Source organism: Coenobita brevimanus, chromosome 66, assembly GCF_032717465.1.
Source record: "Coenobita brevimanus isolate Jiangsu-jjx chromosome 66, ASM3271746v2, whole genome shotgun sequence".
Classification (NCBI taxonomy): Eukaryota; Metazoa; Arthropoda; class Malacostraca; order Decapoda; family Coenobitidae; genus Coenobita; species Coenobita brevimanus.
Window position 1 is genome coordinate 2,846,313 of NC_137019.1, and position 14,586 is coordinate 2,860,898.

The 14,586-nt window shown below is 44.2% G+C and overlaps 1 non-coding gene across 1 annotated transcript; it reads left to right on the plus strand.

Annotated features, from left to right (window-relative positions):
* The first annotated feature begins 276 nt into the window (after positions 1 to 276).
* On the plus strand, positions 277 to 395 carry LOC145405414 (5S ribosomal RNA). Its single transcript, XR_013898366.1, has one exon. It is a non-coding gene; the product is annotated as a 5S ribosomal RNA (ribosomal RNA).
* Positions 396 to 14,586: the final 14,191 nt, after the last annotated feature.

Consider the following 14,586-nt stretch of genomic DNA (forward strand, 5'->3'; position numbering starts at 1 on the left):
GGGCAGTATCCCGGGATATCTAGCTTGTTGGTTACTAATTTTGGCGAAGCTGAGTTAATATTCCTCCGATTGCCAGAGGATTACAGATCTAGTTTTTCAGTGATGGAGGCCGATACGCATTCGTGAAGGAGTGCTCTGGCTTTTATTACCACAAGTACTTGGTGCTGAATCCCACTATACTCTGGTCAGTGTTTCCATGTCCATTACATTGGGGTACGTAAAAGTTTTGACAACTCTCTCTCTTTTTTTTTTTTTTTTTTTTTTTTTCAGAAATAATCTTGCGGCCATGCCACGTTGAGTACACCGCTTCCCGTCCGATCAGCGAAGGTAAGCAACGTTGGGTCTGGTTAGTACTTGGATGGGTGACCGCCTGGGAACACCAGATGCTGTTGGCATCCCTACGTGTCAAGTGGGGTTAGTGGAGGATTAGTGCCCCTCCCTGTAAAACTATTAACTCTAAGCCCTTGACCACCCCGTTTGGGATACATGGCGTCTGGCAATGGATGGATGGATCTTGCGTTGACTTATCATGCTGAAATTTTGCAAGTAGGGAGTAGACCAAGACGATTAAATCACTGTTGAATGAGGAAGAGTTAGGTTCTTCAAAGGAAATACTTTGTGCCGCACGCGGAGTCCCACATTCTGAGCTTCAGGGTTACCACGCTTCGTTATGCTTCTATTTTTTTTTAATGTATATTCCTTACATGCATACACATACATAAATGACAGATATTCTCTCTCTCTCTCTCTCTCTCTCTCTCTCTCTCTCTCTCTCTCTCTCTCTCTCTCTCTCTCTCTCTCTCTCTCAACTTTTCATTTCATATCAATTTCCATCCACCTCCATTCCGGCCAGCTTCCCCTTCCTATTTTTCTTTTCTCTCTGCATCGCTGCCTTTCCTCCCACTTTCCTCCCTTCGTCCTCACTCCTATACCCTTACCTCCTTCCTTCCTTCCTTCCCTCTCCCTCCTTCCCTCCTTTCCTCTCCCTTCCCTCCCTCCTTCGTCCATTCCTTGTCTCTTCCTTCTGCCTCCTCATTTCTTTTTTTCCCTCCTTCCTTCTCATGTCCTTCCCTCCATCTCTTTCATGGTCATCACCCCCCTCCTCTCTCCATCTCTCCCTCTCACGTCTTCCTTTTTTTTTTTTTCCCCTCTTCTTTCTCTTTCTCCTTCCCTCCGAAGTCGTGCCATTTCTCCCTACTCCCTCCTGCCTCGCTGCTGCATACCTCTCTCCTTCCCTCCGAAGTCGTGCCATTTCTCCCTACTCCCTCCTGCCTCGCTGCTGCATACCTCTCTCCTTCCCTTTTTCTCTCTCCCTCGTCCCCTTCCCTTCCTTCCTTCCTTCCCTCCCTCCACCGCTCCTCCCTTCCAACTACTCCCCTCTTTCCCCTCTCTTCTCTTCTTCCCACTTATATCACCCTTCCTTCTCTCCTTCCCATCCCTCATCGTTCCTCCCTCCTCACATTCCTCTTTTTTCTTCCCTCCTACTTCCTTCCTTCCTCCCTTCTCCCTCTCCTCTGCTTCCTCCCTCCCACCTCTCTCTCCTCTTCCTCCTTCTCTCCATCATGCAGCCTGAGCCATGCAGGGCCGACTGGTTCCTTATCTCCCCTCGACCCCCCTGGAGAGAGAGAGAGAGAGAGAGAGAGAGATGGGACTGACGAATATGGAGGAGAATAAGTGATTTATGAAGACTGAGGGAAAATAACCAACTCTCTAGGAATACATCTAATGCATTTTATACATCTGTAAACTTTTCGAAATACAGGAGAATGTGTGTGTGTGTGTGTGTGTGTGTGTGTGTGTGTGTGTGTGTGTGTGTGTGTGTGTGTGTAGGGAAGGTGCTGGAGCCACTCTATGTATTGCTCCATATTTCTCGGGCCGAGAGAGAGAGAGAGAGAGAGAATAATCCAGCACCCCAATTCTTTTCCAGAAGGGGTATCATACATTTCCAAAATTTCCCCTCCCTAGCTGCCCTCCCCCCCGCACCCCTGTTGTGCCTGGGCCATCGCTGAATAATGCAGGTAACGGCCAGAGTTTTACGGTAACAGATATAGGGGGGTCTCTCAGGCCTGGTGGTGGTGGTGGTGTGGTCTGGATTGTATGTATGCACGCTGTTTCCGAAAGGTAGGGAGTTCTTGTCTTCTCTCTCTCTTTCTAAACTTTCTCCTTACTCCATCACACATCCACTCCCTCCCCCAACATTGTTTATTTTCCTTATGCCACAGTCACTCCTTCTTCTACCTTCCCCTGTTTACTTCCCCTTTCAATCATTTCCCATTCCTCCCATCCTCTTTGGCTACTCCATCCCACGTCCACTTCTTCATCCAGCACTTTCTGTCTATCCCTGCGACGTCCATTCACTCAACCCTTCCCATTCCTACTGTCCATAGTCATTATGATTATCACCTCCTATCCTTCCTTTCCCTGTATCCCCTACCACATTTACTCCCTCCTCTACTATCACTATCTACTTCATCCCACATTCACTCCTCCCGCTGCCCTTCCCTTGTTGACTTCCCCTACCCCATTCTTTTTCCTCTCCTCTTCCCCTCCCCCCGAAACGCGTGGCATGAAGAAAACCGCAGCGAGAGGCTTTCATCGAGGTAGAATTCAATCCCGTTTGTTTTAGCCGCATGGTTCAGTGATCCTCCCCGATTGCCTTCTGCTTTGATCGTTCGAGCGTTTATGGTTCCAATGTTTGCCGTCCCTCTCGCTCTCTCCCGCCGCCTCTCCTTCCCTCAGACACGGTTTTGCGGATTTGCGATTCTGCGGCCGGGGCTTTTGTGTCTGTCCCTGCAATCAGACCTGGAGGCGAAGGAGTGTACATAAAATCAACGGGGAAAAATGCATCGGAAGTGTAGAGTGTAGGAGGAGGAGTTGTTGGAAATAGCTGAGTGTAAAGTGTAGGGGTGTTGAATATAGCGAAGTGTAAGGTGTAGGAGTGTTGAACATAGCGAAGTATAAGGTGTGTGAATGTTGATTATAATAAGTGTATGGTGTAGCAGTATTGAATAAAGTATAAGGTGTAACGAGTGTTGAATATGAGGATGTGTAAGGTGTATAAATGCTGGTTATCAGGAAGCGTAGGGCAAAAGAGTGTTAAAAATGGAAAACAGAAAAGTGTGAGTCTTGAACTCTGTTAAGATGCAAGAATTTTAAACATAGCTAAGTTTAAGGTGTGTGAATTTTAAACACAGCTAAGTATAAGGTGTAAGAGTGTTGAATATAGTACTTTGTTAAATATAGAGTACTGAATAAAGCTGAGTGTAAGGGATAGGAGTATTAACTACTTAAATAATGCAAGGTGTGTAGTACTTGATGCAAATGTGTAACAGGAATACTTAATCAGTTCAGTACCAGGATACCGAAGATACAGTAGATATAGAAGCGAAGGTTTATGCATAGTAAACTGCAGGCGAAGGTGTATCTCAAGTGTAGAGTGTAGGAGTGTTGGCTATAGCAGAGTGTAAGGTAAAAGAATGTTGAGTAAAATAGTAGTATAGAAAATTAAATATAGAACTTGGAGGATTGTAGGTATATTCAGTGAGGTAATGTGTATCTGAACTGCATAGTCAAGTAGCATTTTAAGGCATGAAAGGGGTGAAAATGTCCGGAGTGTAAGATATTTCTGTGCCAATATTGCAGAATGTTGAATATTTAGGAGTTAGGCTTGGAAAAGAAAGCATATACAACATAGAAACTGGGCGTGGAAAAAATTTTAGAGATAGATTTTACCAACAGGTTTAAACTATAAGAGCTTTGAATCGTAGGGGATACTGTTAAGAGCCGGAGGAGTGTGAGTATAGTCAGCTGGGAAAGATATGATTTTTAGGCATCAGGGTAAAGAATATAACAAGGGTGTAAAATGTAGCACAAAAATGAAGTTAGTGAAATTTAGAATTTTTCTGAAGTGACAATTTTTGATGAGCAGAATGCAACAGAATTGGATTATTTGTAAGTGTGTAATGTAAAGGAAGCGTTAATTGCGGAAGTATTGGGCACAGATGTGTGGAGTGTACCAGCAGCATGAAATCTTGCATATAATCAATTAGGATTTTATAGCCTAACTATTGGATGTATAATAAGAAAATAAAGCTGAATTACATTGTTTGGCTGACGCCAAACAATGTAATTCAGGAATAGGGGAATAATACTGAGAGTAGTCACTTTCTCAGGTTCCTGTAATGCACTATAAAGTGAATGAAATCGTCTCGCATTAGCTGGAATAAAATGCTAGAACTAACCCAAATACGACACGGATAAATTACAGGGTGCAGAAATGTAGCATACGAAGTTTATCATTTAGAGATGCAGTATTTAGATGTAGAATACTACGAAAATAAGACATCTAAAGGGTAATTAAAAACGTACAAGTAGCATGCAAGAGAAATTTCGCATCTAAAAGAATAAAAATGAGAAAAGTGAGAATGCAACAGAAGTGTGTCATTTTGAAATGTAACTCTCTGAACTGTAAAATGGACCTGAAGTTTAATATTATCAGGCTTAACGCTGAGAATAAAAGATAAACAAATTAATCAAGCTGAAGACAGACAGGTGAAAAAGTTAACACTGTAGAATGCACCAGAAGCTTCATATTTACAGCCTTATCGTTGAAAATAAATAAGTGAAAACTGAATATTGACAAGTGTAGAATTTAGCACTGTAGATTGCAGCGGAAGTTTAAAGTCGCCCGGAGCAAGAGATTGGTAGAGGGTGTATATCTATATGGTTTAGGGCACTCAGAGACCCTTTCCCCAGACCCTCTCCCTTCTCGTTGCACTTCCTTAATTCCCTCGCCTCTGCAACCGCTAATGTCATCACGTAGGGTCCCACATAATCCTGTTGGCTGGCTGTTTGGCTTTTAATGTAGTCTCTCTCTCTCTCTCTCTCTCTCTCTCTCTCTCTCTCTCTCTCTCTCTCTCTCTCTCTCTCATTTACATCGCACTGTGGAAAAAAAAGCTCAAAATTGTCAAAGGAAGGGAGTGAGTGAGCGAGAGGTGATGGTGGGGGAGTGGAGGGGACCACATAAGCCAAGGAACCCACTATGAGACAATCGAATTACGGGCAGTCATCAGATGGGTAAATGAGGTATGGGAGGTGGATGATGGCGAGGAGATGAGACAATAAGTGATAATGGGGTAGATGAAAGGAAGGGAGTGAGTGGCAAAGCAGTGTGTGTGTGAGAGAGAGAGAGAGAGAGAAGCAGGGGAGAGGGTTTGTGGCTAAGAATAAAGGGTAGATAATGAAACGGTGAATGAAACAATCTTTGAAAATGCAGAGGGTTGAGGTAATGCATATGGACATACGAGTCCTTGTGGGTGGCTTTTTTTAATTTCCGATTTCTAGGGTACTTAGAAACGAGTTGCTTCTCTCTAGTAGATTTTGACGATTTAATAGTTTTAGAAAAGCCATATAACAGGGCCTTGAAGTTCGTGCATCTGTCTGGGACTTTCGTACTCTTCTGTTTATTTATTTCATTTCTCATCTTTCCTTTTTTTCAGCTTAGGAAAGACCTCCCCGTAGTGAAAGGCTGTGAAGACAGGGTGCTTTCTTTTCTTGAATACATTGATGTCTTTCGATTTTTTAATTCCCGTTACCGGCAGACGATGTAAATCAACTTGAGAGAGACGTTGCATTGAAGTGTTAATGAGGATGAAATGAGTAGTAGTGATAAGTAGCTTTTTTTTGTTGTTGTTGTTCAGACCAACCCATAATCCCGAGTTAACTGCTTCAGTAATACAATCATTCACGCGTATTCAGATTTCAGCCATCACTTAGCAGGCGTCGTCATCATCTGACAAATCGTTCACCATCCTTACCATCTGATTACCAGTCTGCAGAACTTAAGCAGATTCTCAGGTTTATTTAGCTCTCACGTTTTATGTTTGCTTGTACTCGTGCTTGTAGTGGACACGTTACTGTTTGGTTGAAATCGGACATACTCTGACTCAAATTTTCACATGTAGTTCGAGGTAAAAGTTAAAATAAGAACAACCCGTTTCCCTGACTCACTTCCTTGACATAGAGTTCTCACCGTCACCTGCATCATGTCTGGCACTGAGGACAGGAATGCCCAGAGCGAAATGGAGAGAGCTTTTACCTCGACACCCAGACAACTTGCGTCAGTGTATGTCTGTGATTCTGCCCTCATTGCGACGAGTTCCTTTGGTCTCGAGCTGAGAATGAAATCTGGACTCAAGACTGAACAAAAACTTTGACTAAACCAGTCTTTATTGTTACACCCGCCCCCACATAGTGAAGTGGTTGTAATATTTTGCTCAGTGTGTGTGTGTGTGTGTGTGTGTGTGTGTGTGTGTGTGTGTGTGTCAACAAAATATCTCAATGCTTATATGAAATTAATCAAACTTAGTGGAAGCTTTGAGGATTACCGCAGAGGCCGTCCTATTGTTTTTGAGTACAATATGTCAAAAGTCTAAGTCATATAGCAAGGTCAACTGAAACAATTGTGCCTCAATTTAGACCAAACTTGGTGGAAGGATTGAAGATAATGGAAGAAGTTAGGAATTCGATCATGAGACCAGGCAACCAGAGGTCATGGTCACATGGAAATGTCCAAGTTCGACTCGTGTCTGTCTGTGTATGAACAAAACTAAAACAGCTTTGATCTGATTAGGGTCATACTTGGCGGAAGGGTTGAGGGTCAGCCAAGGGACTGAGCCACTCGTGTTGTTTTTTAGAGCAGTAGATTATACGAGTAGGTTAAGGTGACCCGACAAGGTCAGGTTAGACAGCATGCATAAATTTTAGAGCAATCTTTTTGGACGCGTTCAGGGTAAGGCATAGATAGAGGGACTCAATTTTGAATGCAGTAAGTCAGAGGCCAAGGTCAAATGTTCGACCCTTTAACTCAAAAAGTCTTGTTTCAGTTTCAGAGTGAAACAAATTTGCTTTAAGGATTGAGGGTTAGCTAAGAATGGATTAATTCGATTTTGAAGACAAGTCCAGGGTCAGAGTCACAGAGCAAGGTGGTTTTGGTTCGATTTTGTCCAGACTTAGTGTAAATATTAAGGGTCAGGCAAGAATGGACTAATTCGATTTTTAGAACAACCTTTCAAAGAACAAGGACATATGGCAACATGAAATAATCGGCCTTTAGCCTGTCTGTAGGGTGTGAGAGTTTCACTGAGTGCTGCTTCTAGATTTTTTTTTTTCGGGGGGGGGGGGGGCTTTACTCTGTTACATCTTTATTGCACTTTACCCGTATTGTTCTCCTCCCATCCCAGGCAGTGATCGCTATAAGTTTCCTCTGAAATAATACCAGCTTTCGTCCATATGTTTCTGATATTATGGAAATGATACAGTTGACCTTTTTTATTGCATGCATTTCTATTTTTGACAGTGTACATCGAACGTTCTGTACAATATCTAACCTTTTATTTCCTGTACAGTAAGTAAAGTGAGGTATTAAACTACAGTGCCGAGATATGAAAACCCGATATTTTGGCCATTCATCAGTACATTATTTTCCCTCTCATATTTGCATGCTGAGTATGTTTGTATAATTCTCTTTTCCCAGGCGGGGTATCAGTGGCACGAGACGTATATACATAATGGGTGGCTCATGTAAATCCGGAGGTCGCGAGTTATAATGGCTGTGATTTGCATGCTCATATTTCAGGGTGTGTATAATTTAGCTCTTACTGCCCCGCCGCCACACTCACCCCGACCCTCACATTAGCCCGGTGTTACGTTCCACCCCCCCATCTAGCCTCCCCCCCTTACCCCCGTTCCTATGTAGCTCGACCCCCTCACCCCCAAGCTCTATACAGCCCGACCCCCCTCACCCTCACATATATCCAGCCCCCCCACCCCGCACCCTACCTTTACCCCGCCCGACACCCCTCACCCCACCTTTACCCAGCCCGACCCCCCTCACCCGACCTTTACCCAGCCCGACCCCTCTCACCCTCATGCAGCACCACCCCCTCCTCCATCTAGCCCCTTTCTGCCCCTCCCTTCCTCCTCACACATGCATTGTAATCGCCTTCGTTTTCTGTTTTACGTGTGTTTTCTCCCTTCTGTGTTTATTTCCTCTTATGTTTTCCGCCCTTACCCATGTTTTCTCCCTCTTTTGTTCTCTTCTTCACTTGTTTTCTCCCTTCCTTTATATTTTTTTTCCATTACCTGTGATTTTTCTTTCATCCTTTAAATTCTTCCTTACTTTGTTGTTAGCATGTTTTCACTTGGATTATGTTTTCTCTCTCTCTCTCTCTCTCTCTCTCTCTCTCTCTCTCTCAATATATCATCACCAGTCCATTCCCAGTATGTATCACCAATCATCTCCCAGTTTATCACCAACAGTCCTCTCTCAGAATATCTCCCAGTCCCTTCCTTGTCCAGTACTGTTTCCTTCCAGTGTTAATATCCCCCGGTTCTCTCCCAGTACACCTTCCAGTCTTCTCCCAGTCCTCTAACAGTATGCAGTATCCCACCAGTCAATCTTCTCTCAGTCATATATTTATCTTATGCCAGTATATTATCCATCAGTCCATCGCCTCTTCCCTCTCAGTACATTATGCATCAGTCGATCTGCACTTCTCTCGTTATATATTATCACCTAGTCGGTCCCAGTATGCTAATGGGTTATGAGAAGTTTGCGAGCGAGGGAGCACGCAAGGGAGGAGAGGGGGAGGGAGGGAGAGGCACCCCCTTCCCTAGCCTCCCAACACGTAGCCACTTTTATAACTCAATTGCGGAGCGGGTGTCAGCGCTCAATAGTGTGGCAGACAGACAGGCAAGCAGGCACGGCACCTTAACCCGGGCCTACCTACACCACTCATTGATCCTCCCCTCTCCCCACACTATCCGATACCCCTTGCCTCACCCTGCCTCACCTCACATACTTACCTTTCCTACCTCTCCTCACATACCTACCTTTCCTGCGTCACTCACATACTTACCTTTCCTGCCTCACCTCACTTACTTGCCTTTCCTTCCTTACCTCACAGACGAACCTTTCCTGCCTCACCTCACATACTAACCTTTCCTGCCTCACCTTACATACCTACCTTTCCTGCCTCACCTCACATACTCACCTTTCCTGCCTCACCTCGCACATTTACCGCTGCTGCTTCACCTCACATACTTATCATTCCTGCCTCACCTCACATACTGTACTTACCTTTCCGGCCTCGCCCTATAACTTCTTGCCTCACCCTTTACTTATGTCTTGTCCTCTACCTTCCTGCCTCTACACCCTCGCTTTTTCCCTGCAACGATGCTTGCTCCACTCTGTACCTTTTCCTCAGTCTCTAGCCTCGTTCTTCATCTTGTCGCTTGGTACCATACTTCTGCCTCATCACACTTTAACGAGAGGCTGCCTAAACCAGTCATTGACCCCCCCTTCACTCGCTGCCTCAATTCACCCCACCAGTATTTAGGTAGGCTGCACGCTCTCCATGATTTCCTGTCTCATTACCATGCTCTTCTATTATCTTGTCTCATCATTCTCTTTGCCATAATCTGTTTCTACCATACTTTCTAGTGTAGTGACTCTCTCTCTCTCTCTCTCTCTCTCTCTCTCTCTCTCCCAGTCTCACCATCAGGCTCTCTCCTTCTTTTTCTAACTTTCTGCCTCTCCGTTCACCTATGAAACTATTCCACAATATTCTGGAAAGCTTGTTTTGCTCCGAACATCGCGTCACTGGATTTCGATAGTCATTGTTCATTGTTTTGTTGTTTATCGCAAGGAACTGCATCGTTATTAATGTCCGTAAATGTGCAATCATGAGCAAAAGTTAGCCGAGAATCCTCCTCCAACTTTATTGTCCTGCCTTACATATTTCTCTCTCCTCACAGAGCGACAGAGAGTACCCGTCTTTCTCATACTCTTCTGTGTTGTGCTTCATATATTCACATAAAAATAGTTCATGCAAGACCTTCCATTACCACAGCCAGCGCAGAAAGTTTGGCTCTACCTACCACACTGCCCGACTCCCTGCCCGCCATCTTCTGCCCTGTTTTAACACTCATTTCACCTCCTCCATGCCAACCCTCATTATACCGCTTCCTGACCACGTTACTCCCATTGTCTACCTTCCTTTCTCATAGTCTGCTGTTCATTTAACTTATGTAACTCAGTGGCAGAAAAAGACAATACAGTGACTGCATTCTTTCGACAGCACTTCATCGTGACTAGCACCATATTTTAGTGTCAGTCTGTTTTTACAACTCAGCATTCAGGATGGAGAGATGGCAATTTTAGACCAGGTTAGAGTAAAAAAGAGTATAATGCCTTTTCAGAGATAGACATCTGTTGTATACACTCAATCCTTTACGTCGTTTCTTAAGTATAAACTTATACTGGTGAATTATTTTGAATGGTTGAGAGACTGCTGTAAACAGGTAATGCCTTAATATCCTCATGCTCAATGTTTTCCGACCCTTGCTCTCTTCTGCATGCCCTCCTACCTTGTGCATCATATTTTCCTTCCTGCTCTCTGCCCTCTACTTCATTAACTGCCCTTCCCAAACTCCTTACTCCTACCTCAAATTCCCCCACCTTACCTCATATCTTATACTATACTTACTGGCTTGTGTTTTCCTACCATTTTGTACTCAATCGCTGCCTCCTTTAGCCTTTAACGTCCCTCCTTCCCTCCCGTCTCGCTCCCTCTCGTGACACTCTTACATCCCTTGCCTCCTGCCTCCATTCCCCTTCTTACTCCTGCTTCGTGAGGCTCTCCAGCCGTTTCCTCCTGCTCCCCTGCTTGCCCTGCCACGTGCCGCCTTGCAGACCGTGATGCGGAGGCGGCGTGACCCAGGGTGACAGGCCGCCCCCGCCCCGCACCGCCGCGTCGCCCGGCATGTGCCATTAGTCAACATTAGGGGTGATGCGCCGCCATTACCAGACCGCCTCGGGACTGAAGCTACTGCCGTGACATCCCAGGCACGACCCAGGAGCTGCAGGGTGGGGTGTGGAGGGGGGAGGGGAATGCAGGAGTCTTTGCTCGGCCAGTGTCTAAATCATATACCGCAGACAAATTAATCTCAACATTTTATTTTGGGGGGAAGCTGGAGATAGGTCGTAAATTTACAGTCATTCAAAGAATGCCATGCCTCTTTATATGGAACGACTGAAATTTACAGACGCAACAGGAATTTATATTTCCTCATAACAAGGGGGAAGAAAAGATTGAAATTTTCTATAGGCTAACTGCATTTGCATGTTCTCAATGATGGATATAGACATTGTTCAGCCACCTGATATAAGTACACCATCTTTATCGGTGTATGATTGTTTTATCCTTGAGGCTAAAAAGCTGTGAAGTCAACAAATTAATAATATCAATGAAACCTATATACGACAGTGGCCCTGACCGCCCATTGTAATCTCTTTTTCGGTTAAAAAGAAGAACAAAAAAGTGTGGCGGAGTCAGTAAGTTTATATATAATGACGTAATATCGAGAATGTGATATCTAGAGCACAGCACCAAAATTCAGAGTATCCAGTCACTTGATCAGCGCGGTCAGACCTACTGCACAGCTAAGCAAACCTGTTGAGAAAAACAGAGAAATTTGAGAAAAAAAAAAAAAAAAAAAATCATCTAATCCTGATTTGCCCCATGAAGAGCGTTGGAGCTCGGGGCTAGGTAAATTGATCCTAACATTTAAGATGAGAGTGACCAGCCTCACTCATCCCTGAGTGGCATTACATGAGCAATAAACCCCAACCATCCCTTGGATATAAACCTGCACAGGCTCAATCCGAGTGGAACTCTTTAATTAGCCACTAAACCACAAGGTGCCATAAGCAAAAAATCAACCATGAATCGATAAACTTGTTCAAAACCGAACGTAGTTTGCTTAAAAAATGATAATTTAATATTTCGGTGTAGAAATAAATCTCACCTTCTGCTGAGAGTGTAATCATGAATATCTTGGAAAACTTTTCCAAAAGTACGAAATGTTATTGCTAATAAACAGCAACCTTTCCCATTATGTGTTCTCAGCATAAATAAGTAGATGGGAAGATCATCTACGTAGTCTTGTGGAGGGCAAATTATGTGCATATAATCATTCTATTAAAAAGGATTCTGTAACAAGTGCCATGGAGGGCAAATTAAGTATGAATAAGTTAATAAGTTGCGTCATTTTCGAACAGTGGCATCGATCTAAAACAGGTGTATAATGTCAGCCTGCAAGATTGACATGTCAGATATCGAGACCCGAACCGCCCCACCCCTCTGCCTATCACCTCACCCTCGCCTCTATACCTGTGCTCTCACCCTATCCCTCACCCCTATACCTGTTTCCTCACCCCACCCCCACCCTCTACCTATCACAGTACCCCTCCCCTGTACCTGTGCTCTAGCTCCGCCGCCACCCCTTTACTGGTGCCCTGACCTTTCCCCCATCCCTTTACCTGTGGTCTGACCCATCCCCAACACCTTGTGCCTGTATTTTCACCCCACCCCACCCCTGCACCTGTGCTCTCACTCCTTCCCCACCCCTGTACCTATGCTCTCACCCTGCCCCCACCCCAGTACCTGTATCATCACCCCGCATCTACCCTTACTTGTGCTCTCACCCCTTCCCTACTTACGTACCTGAGCTTTTACTCCTCCCCCTTTCCTTCCTTCACACCCTCCCGTTAAACCCTCTCCCTCCCCATACGCCGCCCTCTTTTCTCCCCTCCTCCTCCCTCCTACCATCTCATTACCTGCATGGGTCCAATCATAGGTGTGTTGGGAGAGGGAACTGGGAAAGTGGACCCGGTTAATGTAATTGTCGAATGGCAGTGTGAGGCAGAGCGCGCGCGCGCATGCGTGTGTGTGTGTGTGTGTGTGTGTGTGTGTGTGTGTGTGTGTGTGTGTGTGTGTGTGTGTGTGTGTGTGAGAGAGAGGGGGGGGGAATTGTTATATTTTATGTAGACAGCCCCTTACCCACGAAGACGTATTCTTATTTTATTCTTGTTACTGTCAAACGACTTACATAAATTGGAAAGCACCTTAAGTGATGTAGGAGTTACCTAAGGTCTTATTTAACCCATTTAGTTAGATGAATCGTAATCTGAATAGACTCATCTGTAGGTAACAAGAATTAGCTAAACCAGTTTTGTCTTCGGAATTAACGGGTTAATGACTCTTTGGAAATTTGAGTCTAAATACAGTTTTTCTTAACTTCTTCAGTGAGAGGAAGACATTTTTTTTATATAATATTAGCTGCCGCCTGACGACTTTGTAAATGTTACGAGAAACTTCACTGGCTAAAGAGGCAAAGTATACCAGCTTAAAGACTAAATTACAAAAGAAACATTAGCTGACCAAAGTTGGTAATATTCCTTCCGTGTTTACCATAAAACAGTGCAGTCATAGTTGATTACTTGTGAATGGAAAATATTCTTAAATTTAATTTGAGATTTGTTACTCCAGTTTTCGAAATCATCAGTTGATTTTTACATTACATTATTCTCTGTGGAAAAACTAACTGCCAGCGACAAAAAAAGTACACAGGCACACATGCTTAACACCACTAACAATATATATATATATATATATATATATATATATATATATATATATATATATATATATATATATATATATATATATATATATATATATATATATATATATATATATATATATATATATATATATATATATATATATATATATATATATATATATATATATATAAATATATCATACACACACGCCGGTCCCTAACACGACTCTCCCATAAGAATCCGGTGAAAATAATACCCCAGGATTTCCGTTGATCCCATTTGTGGGGTTTTTACCATTCTGTCCGAGAGTCTGACCGACCCCTCCCCCTCACCACCCTCCTGGCCCTGCCCTGGCTCCCACACCTCAGCCCTCGGAAAATTTACTCCTTATTTCAGTGACTCGTTTTCTCTTCAGTTTCCTAGAATTTTTTGCCAGTTCAGGAGAAACTGTACAGAAAGAAGATTTTTATTTCAGAGTAGTTTGAGTGGAAGGTATAGGATTTTCGGGGGACAGTTCAAAGGGGGTTTTGCTTACGAGAAAGTTAGCGAAGAAGTCGGTTAAAATGGGAACCGAACGGAGGGCAGAGGGACGCGGCCGCCTCTGCTAGCCCTCCCTCCCCCCATCGTCCCCCCAAACCTCCCCTCCCCCCTTAGTGCTGCCCACAACAAACTCAATTCCAGCCCCAGACCTCACACACCTAATGGAAGACGTGTCGCGTGGACCTTAGACTTTTTGGATGCTCCGCTGCCTGCCCCCCTCCTTCTCACTTTCTCTTGATTTTTTTCTTCCTCTTCCTCGTTTTTGCTTCTTTTGAGTGATTGTTCGCTCTCTCTCTCTCTCTCTCTCTCTCTCTCTCTCTCTCTCTCTCTCTCTCTCTCTCTCTCTCTCTCTCTCTCTCTCACACACACACACACACACACACACACACACACACACACACACACACACACACACACACACACACACACACACACACACACATTATCGGAAGGCCTTTTTATCCCCAACACGAGTAGACTAATTATTGAGCAGCAAGGGGAGGGGCCAGAGGGACGAGGAATGATGATGTGATGTGTATGGTGGGAGAGAGAGAGAGAGAGAGAGAGAGAGTATGTGA